Here is a 10,366-nt window from a genome sequence, read left to right on the forward strand (position 1 = left end):
CTGCCTCCTTCGCCTGCCGCGCCTAGCCTCTCCTCGGCCAGGCTGCACTGTAGGGGAAGCGCCCTGCCCCGCGCAGTGCTCAGGGGCCCATTAGGGAGAAATGATGTGGCAGAGGGTTTGCTGGTCCAAGGGATGCGTAGATATGAGGAAGACAGCATTCGCTAGGGGGTCTTAACACTTGCAGCCACTGGTGCGTAGATGGGGCTTCTACTGCAGTCTGATCTCTCTTCGTTGTCTCCCATACAATGCAGTTGTTTGGGGGAACGGCATTAACTGTAACAACTTATACAGTTCTTTCATGTCAAAGCAAAACTGCATCTCAGAACTTTATACTTCTGTAATGACAACTCAGTTCTATCTGCATGACAGAAGGTACAGTCTGAACAGCAGTCAACTAGAGAAACTACACTTTCCAGTCTGTTTTAGAAACATAATTTGTCAGTAATTTCTGTGCAAATATTTGTATTTTAATTGGATAGTTATACATGGAGGAAAAACTTAAAATCTGGATTTGGATTACTGAGCCTTGCATGAAATGAAACTTGTTTGCGTTGTGACTGTAGCTGGTTTGAAACATTAAAGTAAGTGTTCTTGTAAGTAATTTCCATTATACATAGCTAGGTTTTGTAATTTTGAGTATACTCATACTGCTACAGTATTCATTATCTTTCACTTACTGTTTTCTTAGCACTACTTGGGAAGTGTTGCATAAGCTTTGACATAAGTTTGATTTAAATTTTTTTTTTAACTGACTGGTGCAGGCACACTTGTTAATTGTGAGTCTATTAAAATGCTTCAGGTCAACAAAATAAACCACTTTTTAAGCCAGTCAATATAATTGTTTTAGATTTTGTAAGTTCTATATATAGCTGAGATTGGTCTCTCTGTAATGCTGTACATAGTCTGAAAATTCTGGGATATAAAAACGTGTTTAAATTGTTTTTGATAAATTCTTTTTATTTTATCTTTTTAATCGCTGGTGTTACCTGTAGATTTTTGAGAAATGGTTGTGAGGAAGATTCCTTTCTTTTCAAGTTCTTTTGTAACATGTGGCTGTGGCCAGGGTTAATTATTGTCAAGATGCTCACTCTAATAAGACACATTCTCATATGCACTTATGTGATATGAGTGATAATGAAACTTGTCTTGTTTCCACCTGGAGTTCCATTCACATGTTTACATGGTGCTACTCTTCTACTTCACATACAGTTGGATGCTCTGTTTCAAGAGAGCTGTTGTGCAATATTTGCTCAGTCTCTTCCCTTTGTGTGTGTATTTAGCATGAGTTGGCAACTTTTCATCTTTTTGTTCAAAATAAATATTTTTAATTATGTAGATAAAATATCTGTTCTTCATATGCATAGAATTTCTCTGGATATGATTTTTATTTAAATCATTGAAGCTGGAAGAAGAAAATTGAAATTGCCAGGTTGCTTTTGAGTTCTAACTTCTCAAAACTTTCAGAACTGAAGATATGTTGCCAGTATAAACATCAGGTGACTATTAAAAAAAAAAAAAATGATGCTCTCAATTTTATGTAGCTCTTTTGGACACTTGGTCATTGAAAATAACTCTTAGCTAGCTTTCAAAAATATAACATCATAATATTAATCAGAAGAATATTTTCATATATGCAGGGTCAATTAAGTAATTGCCTAGGTGGAATGTATGAAACACATGTTACTTATTTGAAACTGTAGCAAGCAACAACAGTTTTAGACAAAATGTAATATTTATCAGAGCATCTAAAATGAGTTTAAATTTACCTGGAGGTAGATTAAAGAAAAGAAGCTGACAATACAAATGAACAAACAGTAATGACTAGTATATGTCTTTCTACGTTTGTGGGTAAAGAGAAGATTTGTTTTGGTTGATATTTGAAACATTCATTTTAGAATCACAGGAATGTACACCCAGTTTCTATTGATCTGTTGCACTAAAATTTGTAAATAATTATTAAATGGGGTATCTTTTAAGCAGCATAAATCAAATCTTGTAGTTGTTGAAAAGTTGTACCTGGTTACAACAAATATTTTATTTCACCCATATGAAGGAGTTGTGTATATTGGTGCAACTCTGGAACAACTCTAGAATTTTCTTGATACAGACAAAATTTTTCTGCCAAAAGGACTTCTATGCCATTATCACTTATCTGTATTAGTACTCTTACATGCATGATTTGTTGGCCAGGGGTGTGGGTTTTTTTTTCATTCTGCTATCTGACAGAATAGTATGTGTAGTACTTTTAAGTGTAAATCTAGCTGTAGCACAGCTTCCCTGGAGGTGACCAAGAGTCAAAGGATGCACATTTTTCAATTCTCACCCCAGGAATTGAAGCAAGTAATTATTTTCTACATTCATTCTTTTCTAGGCTTTTCCTATTTAGAGTTTATCTAACAAGAGGGGATGGGTTTTTTGGTCATATTTCATTGATAGATCATGTTTGTTATAGGCAGTTGTAAGGTTTAACTAGGGTTTGGAAACTTAATTAGGAGATGATCCAGTTTTCATTTTATGACAATTTGAAGTAAATTAGGAACCTAAACTTTTTATGGTTGATTGCCACTTCCAGATGTTGCAGTTGGAATACTTGTCTGCTTGTTTCCTGGAGAATAAGTTGTGGGCTTGGTAGGCTATTTTAAAAAGAGGATTAAGCAGGTTATTACTTTATTTGTAATCAAAATTATAGTTTTTTCTCAGTCTGATTTATTCATTGTAATGTGCTTATATGGTCATGTTTAAAGGGTTGAATAAAAATGATTGTGAATGTTTAACCACTGCTAATGCTCATTATTAAAGCATAGGTCGAAATTATGGTAATTCAATTACTGTCAAATGTTTCTTTACTTGCTGAACTGTCTGAACTTCTCTCATCAAGCTTTTGCAGTTTGACCAAAGACCAAGGGCCACAAACCTGATGAGAGAGCTGGAGCACCTTTGTTATGGACAAAGGCTGAGAGTTGGGGCTGTTCAGCCTGGAGAAGAGATGGCCCTGGGGAGACCTTAGAGCACCTTTCAGTGCCTAAAGGGGCTCCAAGAGAGCTGGAGAGGGACTTTTCACAAAGGCCTGTAGCGACAGAACAAGAGGAAATAGCTTCACACAGACAGAGGGGCAGGGTTAGATTAGCTATTAGGAAGAAATCCTTTACTGTGAATGTGGTGAGGCCTTGGCACAGGTTGCCTGGAGAAGCTGTGGATGTCCCATCCCTGGAAGTATTCAAAGCCAGATTGGATGGGGCTCTGAGCAACCTGGTCTAGTGGAAAGTGTCCCTGCCCATGGCAAGGAGTTGGAACTAGATGACCTTCAAGGTCCCTTTCAACCCAAACCATTCTGTGATTTCATAAAAATGAAAATGTGTTTGAGAACTGCATGTTCCTTTTATTGTTTCATCTACACTGTTTTTTCGGTGCAATCATGTAGTGATTTTGGTTCGCCAATTTGAGATTTCTTGGCTAATGCACTAATTAGTGTGGTAGGCTCAGTGTTGGCTAATCACTAGTGTACTTATTAGAATGTACTTAAATATTTTTTGTTGTGAAATACGATTAGGAGAAAGGTAAAGCAGGCTCAAAACTTTAAAAGGGTATAAAGAAAAAAATTATTAACAGTAACTAAAAGAAAGAGTAATAAGAATCAGAACAAAACTGCCGGGGTCGGCTGTTGCTTGTCTCTGCCCCAGCACGGGAAAAAGTGGTTCTGGGTAGGCCGCGCTCTCGAAGAAGGAGTCTGGACTCTTGCTTTCGGTGTTCAGTCGAGTTTATTATTTCTTATCTACAAAGATTTTCTGTCTGTCCAGCCGAGGTCTGTTCAGCAGGACAGCCAAAGGCACTCTCCCCCGCCCACGAGGCGGTTGTCTCTTTTATAATGAAAATTACGTATTCGATATTTACCTTTACTTCCCAATACTTTCTGCCCTTGTTGGCAAGTGTACTCTTTCTATGAACCAATCCACACATGCCAACATCATCCTGAACATGGATGCCAAGGAGAAGAAAGAAGAAGGACAGGGCACGCCCAAATTCCTCCATCTTGGGACTCCTGATCCATGTACAGAATTCTAGACCCCCCTGTACAATTCATAAAACCCCCCTGTACAGTGCATTCTAACTTAAGTTCTAACAAGTGAATAACATCCCCTCACCATTTAGACATGAAATTCTCTCATCTCCTCACCTTCAGGTGTCATTTCTTTAAAAGGATCAAAGTCAAGCCACCAGGTACTTTTGGCAACATTCCAGGGCCTCCGAGCCCCCCAAAGGTTGTCTCGGTAGCTCTGGACATCTGGAGTGATGTACTGAGCTCCCACACAAAACTTTCAGAACACTTCTACTCCCCCTGCAACCTTTTCTTTCTCACTCACAACGTACAGAAAGAATTCAGTTAGTTAAGCATTATCAGCGATGATGAGAGAAATGGGGAGACTGAGAGATGGTCAGAATCCAAATTTATTGTGGACTATATATGCTTATATACTATTCTAGGAAGGCTAGTAATGTTTTACTACGATGGTTAATCATCACATAAACAAACTTATGCATTTTACAATATCTCTTGCTTACAGAAGTCTTGATGTAATTTTCTTTTCCAGTAAGTCAGTCTGATTTAATCTTCTTGCAATATTCAAAGCTGTTTGTTCTTGCCAAGGCATCCTGACTATCAGATCTCTTATGCTAATCAGGTCCAAAGTACATAATCTGTCTTGTGTGTCCCAATATCTCCCCCTTCTCTTTTCAACCAAAAACACTCCTTTAATGGCCTTATTAATTATTCTCTGCACACGTTGAAACAAGCAAGGTATCATGATTAATACAATTATTAAAATCATCACATACATACCCATCTTAAAAAGAATGTTTTAGCTAAGGTGTTAAACCCCAGCCACTAAATAGGTTGTTGGCAACTGCAGGGAGGACATTACGGGATTTAGAAGGTTTGCCAGAAGTATAATTGCACCAAAAGGTTTGATTCTTATATACAGAGTGATAGGGAGAAACATTTTAAAAGTTTTAGACTGATTTCTTCCTGTGTATTTAAAATTAGCACAAAAATCCAATTTTCACAGAACACAGGAGCTCTAATTCTTGGGGCTCCAAGGGTGCTTCAGCAGGGTATGGGGTCATATTTGATTTGATTTGCTTTCAAAATGTTTAGTGTAAAGATTAAAGTTCTTGAGCAGCTATATTCCCCCCTAATTTTTTTTTGGTTTTTTTTTTTAAATCATGTGTTTCTCTTTAGGAACATGAAGGCAACATAGAAGCAAAAAAATATGTGACAAAGCAACAAACTTATACTAAGTAAAAATAAATCAGATAATATGTATAATTAGTAGTACATGAAAAATAGAATGGTGATTTAAAACAATGCATTATCAATTTCTTAAATATTGTACCATTACTTAGAGTCCATAGTAATTGGCAAGCCTCATTTTAAAGTGAGGGCTTGGAGAACTATTCCCGGTAAGTTTTCCAAGTTCACTTTAAAAGGAGGTTTAGCTATTATAGGTCCAAATTTGGCAAGTCAAAATGACTTGAGTATACTTTTGGTGTAGAAAATGCTTGGATTTATTGGTATATTTCTCCACCAGTTAAGACTAGGACTTGGCCAGGGCCCAGGCCTTAACTGGAAGACTCTTTAATATATTCTAAAAACCTCTTAGTAATAGTAGTTAGGAAAGTTCTTTAAAATAATACGTGTCTTATAAATAGCTATACAACAATATGTGAAGGTTTGTAAAGCAGATGGCTTTGTCATTTCTCTTTATCTAAATAATAACCAAAAAGGCATTAAACAGCTTACAACTGATAGCAGTCATAATATAAAATTGTTACTCATTCTTTAGTAGTACTTATAAAAAATAAAAAGCAAAAATTGTTCTTATTTCTATAACAAAATAGCTGTATCTTTTAATTTAAATGAGCAAATGTGTATAAAATTCACTTAGGCTTTATGTCATTCACTTGTATAACAAAGAATTTATATCTTATCATTCAAACAGGTATATTTCAACAAAACTTAAAATCAGCTTCACTAAAACAACTGCAGTAAAACATAACAAAAATATACTTAAAAGAACTTAAAGCTAACATCACTGAGACTAAACAAAATTAATCTTAAGAAGAATTAACTCATTTAAACTCTATTATTACAAAAAGGGTGCTGAAAATTTGTCATATAACAATTAAACATCAAGGTAAACAACAACCGTTCTGAAAAATTTGCAATACAATTACTTTGTTAAAACTGTGGAGTAGAAGTAAGCAACTAATAAAGCTGACAATGGAGTTTATATACTAATTATAGTTGTCTCAAATTACTACAAATAAAGTTCAAAGTTTTCTTGTATGTGTTATAGATGGCTAATGAGATGATTTGCTCTTGCAATTAAAGGATGAATATTGTGAATATTAAGAGAAGCTTTATTGATGTATAGTTATGTTATTGTAGTCCCACACCCCCACACCCCCCCCCCCCATATTGTTGCCATCAGACAGCCTGGGTTTTCTAGGACAGGTAAAAAGAAGGCGTGCACATGTGCCCCTTACATGGGGCAGTTGGGAATGGAAACTGCTTGTTGCTAGGGGGGCACAGCATGACAACACCTGACCCTCCAATCAAGTTGCAAGAAAGCAGTCTCCACCAATAAATGGCAAATAAGAGTTGACTGATAGACTTTGGGAGGGGCCAGGGTTGGCTGATGCAACCCCCAGGAGTATAAAAAGACTGAGCATCCATCTTGAAGACAAACCGGCCACGTGGTAGGCAGCCACGAGGGCAGTTCCCAGCGCTGCAATTTTTCCTTATTTAGTCCCTTGTTGGATTTTCGTTAAGGTTTAATAAACCTTTTAAATTTTTTTAAGTGAGCAGTTGTCTCTCACATATGTGAGCTAAAGAATCTTGATTTTACGACTTATCTAATAACTCTCAGTGAACTATGCAGTTTTGCTATGTTACTAATATGTAGGAAGACACCACTTTTACACAAACACCTTCGAATTTTTCTAGTAACAATCCTGTTGAAAATCACAAATCAAAAGTTACTAAAATTAGAAGGTAAATTTTAACACTGGCTGGTGCCAGGCAGGGGGGCCCACACCCCCTGCAGCAGCTTTTAAAGATTGCTTGTAGGATAGATTTAAGTTGGGCTTAATAAAAGTAATGGGATATAAACATTGAAGTCTAAAACAATAAAACTTTAGTTATATAGTACTAAATAGCTGTACCAAAAGATTCACAATAAAATTACTTTGTTAATAAGGCAAGTAACTGGTAGCAGAAACGGTTTGACTAAGGTGAGATGTCAGTCAGGGCTTTAAATTTGTATCAAGTTTTGATAGCTGGGCTGCTCCTTCCAATGCTTGAAAGTGCCTGAGGCACTTCAGCAAGGGACCATTGTGAGGGTGTCCCAATGACTCCTATACAAAATTTGAATGCATAAAAATTCCCCACTGTGTTAACACATCCCTTCCCCACAAAACCAGAGGGACAGACAGCACAAAAGTTTTAACTGTGGCTATCAGCCCATCAGGCCCTGTTATTTGCACCAAGTGTTGGCTTTGCAAGCTTTTACTATTCCCACACAGCCAGAGAGTACCTGAGGCATGGTTGTTAATGGACAATCACTGGGCCATTGGCTTTTTGAGATAACAGTCACATCTGCACCAGTATCAATGAGTCCTGTTAAAATTATGTCCCTGCCTTTCAGAGTCACTTTGCATTGGCGTGTGGGATGCTGAGGTGTAATACTGAGGTTGTGTCCAAAAAATCTGTGAGACCCCTATGGAACCAAGCTCCCCTCCCCTCTGTTCAGCTATCGGGGGTGCAGATAGGGATGCTGCCAGGACAAGCATGAGTTGGGCTATATTGCTCCCTGCCGGGACCACACAGGGCATTTTTCTTTGTCTGTGGGACTTCCCAGGTCTTAGTGAGGAGCATGGCATCAATCAGGATGGCTATAGTGAGCAGGAGTCTTTTAAGAGTCATATCTAGCAGAACAACCTGCCGATTAAACTAAAAAATTAATAATGCTTAAGGAGTTAAGATAACAGTGGCAATAATCAGCAGTAGGTAGGAGGTGAGGGATGGGTTTTCACAAAGCCTCAAGGTGTCTTTTCTGCAGGTTCTTCTTGGCGTTCCTCCTGTATAGCTTCTTGGTGATCTTGCAGAGGCTGCAGATATGGCTTATGTTCTTTGCTGGAACCCCCGAGGTCCATTACCTGTAGAGATACAAGCATACCCTTTTCCCCAAGTAATCAGAGGAAAGGGTCCCACGATTTGGCCTGTTTCAATATCTTTAATTAACACTGGTGGTCTCTCTTTTAATTGTGCCTGAGTTGTATTAGAAACATGCCTGATAACTGGGGTATTTGGTTCCAGAAACGAATTATTAAAAAAATAAATACATATGTGGCCTTAGCCAGCCTTTCGACTGTGGATGACATTTCTATTTCTCTTTTTTGTTGTTCCAGCAGGCTTTTAAAAGACCCATGTGTTCTCTCAATAATTGATTGGCCTGTGGGAGAGTGTGGAATGCCTCTGATATGTTTGATTCCCTGAAGGAGTGTAGGGGGATGCCCCCAATGAGAGAGGGACAAACTAGCCTTTGTCCCCCAAAAAAGGAAGGAGGCCCAGAAGTTTCTCCCAACGATCAGGTGAAAAGCCACCTTATAGGACCCTAGAGACTTCACTAAAACCTTGGGGTCACCTAATTGGATGAGAGCCAAAAGATCCCGCCTGGGCCATCAGGTAGAAAAAGAGAAGACAAAAGAACGACGAGGCTTTTGTGAAGGTGTTTTACCAGGAGCAGACCTCTGTACCTGGATCGGATTTTCTGTTTATTGTTTTTCCTTTTATTAAACAGTTTTGTTTCCAACACTGCAGCAGAAGCCATCCTGCTCATTATTTGCCTCCAAAGGTAATAGCTGAGCTATCCTTTGTGTATTAAGTTCTCTTTTAAAGGCTCATAAAACCCTGGCCCGACAAAACAGAATTTAATACGTGGCGCCTGGACAGAATTTCTCATATTGAGGAAGATGGTCTAGGAATTTTTGATTACCTCAATCAAAATAGGACAATTTTCCTTGGTATTTGCGTTTTTGGGGAAGCAGGCCTGCACCTGAGTTTTTTGTCGCGTTAAAAAAGAAAACTCAGAAGAAGAGATTTGAGGTTTAGAGGGAATCCCAAATCGAAGCCTCATACCGGTGAAGAAGAGGCTATAATTCAGACGGGACGGGAGCAAACGGCACACACCCTCAGAGGATACTGTGAATCGGCTAAGCTGAAACTGTTGCACCCAGGACCCGGGAAAAAGTCTATACCAAGAAGGACGACCAGAAGACTCGGTGAGTTTCACCATGGGGAATCGGTTGTCAGTAGCTGAGCAGGAATTTTTTTCGTATTTTAATTATAAGTTGGAAATCCAAGATATTCAGTTTGACAAAAAACAGCTTAAAAAGCTTGTAAAATGGGTCTTAAAGGAGTTCCCAAACTCAGACATGTCTCAGAAACTCGATCCAGACTTCTGGGATTCAGTTGGACTGAAATTATATAACACAGAAAAGAACAAGAAGTCCAACTTAAAGCTGCGTCCAATATTCAGGACGGTATTGAAATTTGTAATAATGGAAAATGAAAAGCAAGCAAAGACCAGGGAGAGGGCAGAATGCAGGCAGGACAGAGGAGACAGGAGAAAGCGAAGTTCTGAGGGGACCCAAAAACCTTCCTTTATCCCAGCCGAGAAACCCCGGTGGAGAGGCCGGGAGGCAGCCAGGCCAGCTGCCCCCCCGCCTGCCTCACCGACCCCATCCCGAGAAAGGGGGGAGCAGACCAGCCCTGGCCAGGCTTGTCTGCAAAACCCGTCTTCCAAAAACCCTACCAGAGCAAAGTCCTCTATATCTCCTCTCAAAACCTTGCTTTGGCGTTCAAAATCGGTGAATTTTGACAGTAAAACTGGAAAAAGCCGAGCCGATAGAATCCAGTCTGAGAACAATAGAGCACGTGGCAATCGCCATTATAGCCCCGAGCCCAGCTCTGTCCTTCGTGGGCGTGGCTCCTCGGACTCCCAGGAGTCCCTGGGTGGCTCGTCTCTGAACTCCTGTCCATCGGAGCAGGGACGCGCCCCTTTTTTAGGCGGTGCCCGGTCGGTGTCCCTGCCCCTGCTCCCCGCCCACAGCCCGGGACAGCACACCCCCTCTCTGCCGAGCGTGGGAACCGGAAGTGATGCGCCGGAACTGACCCTGTCCAAAATGGCGGCGCCCATGTCCGATAACTTACCGGAACAAAAAACAAACTATTCCTATGCTCCACAATGTAATTTCAAACAATCTAAGGAAGAGTTTAACACACAGGGAGTCACAGATACCTGGCAGA

This window comes from Passer domesticus, chromosome W (assembly GCF_036417665.1).
Source record: "Passer domesticus isolate bPasDom1 chromosome W, bPasDom1.hap1, whole genome shotgun sequence".
Classification (NCBI taxonomy): Eukaryota; Metazoa; Chordata; class Aves; order Passeriformes; family Passeridae; genus Passer; species Passer domesticus.